The sequence below is a fragment of the Lagopus leucura genome, unplaced genomic scaffold (assembly GCF_019238085.1).
Source record: "Lagopus leucura isolate 7727_CA_CO unplaced genomic scaffold, USGS_WTPT01 34117-0_obj-0_obj, whole genome shotgun sequence".
Taxonomy (NCBI): domain Eukaryota; kingdom Metazoa; phylum Chordata; class Aves; order Galliformes; family Phasianidae; genus Lagopus; species Lagopus leucura.
In genome coordinates, this window is record NW_024963666.1 from 1 (window position 1) to 304 (window position 304).

Here is a 304-nt window from a genome sequence, read left to right on the forward strand (position 1 = left end):
CCCCCCCCCCCCCGCCCCCACGCGTGACCGCCCACCCACCCGCTTTGCTCGCTGTGTCTCCTCCGCGCTGCGGGAGCGCCGCGCTCAGCCCGAACCTCCGCCGCAGGTACCGGGGAGGGGGGCACGCACGCATGCCGAGGGCAGCCCCTCAACCTCCCCACGCCCCCCGGAGCGGGGGGTCCGCGCCTCCTCGGACGCGCGTGGCCGTGGGCTCCCACCCTCCTTTCGGCTCCCGCCCTCCTTTCGGCGGCGATGCGGGGGGTTTTGGACACGCGGGCTGCCGGCCGCCCTCCACCCCCCCCCC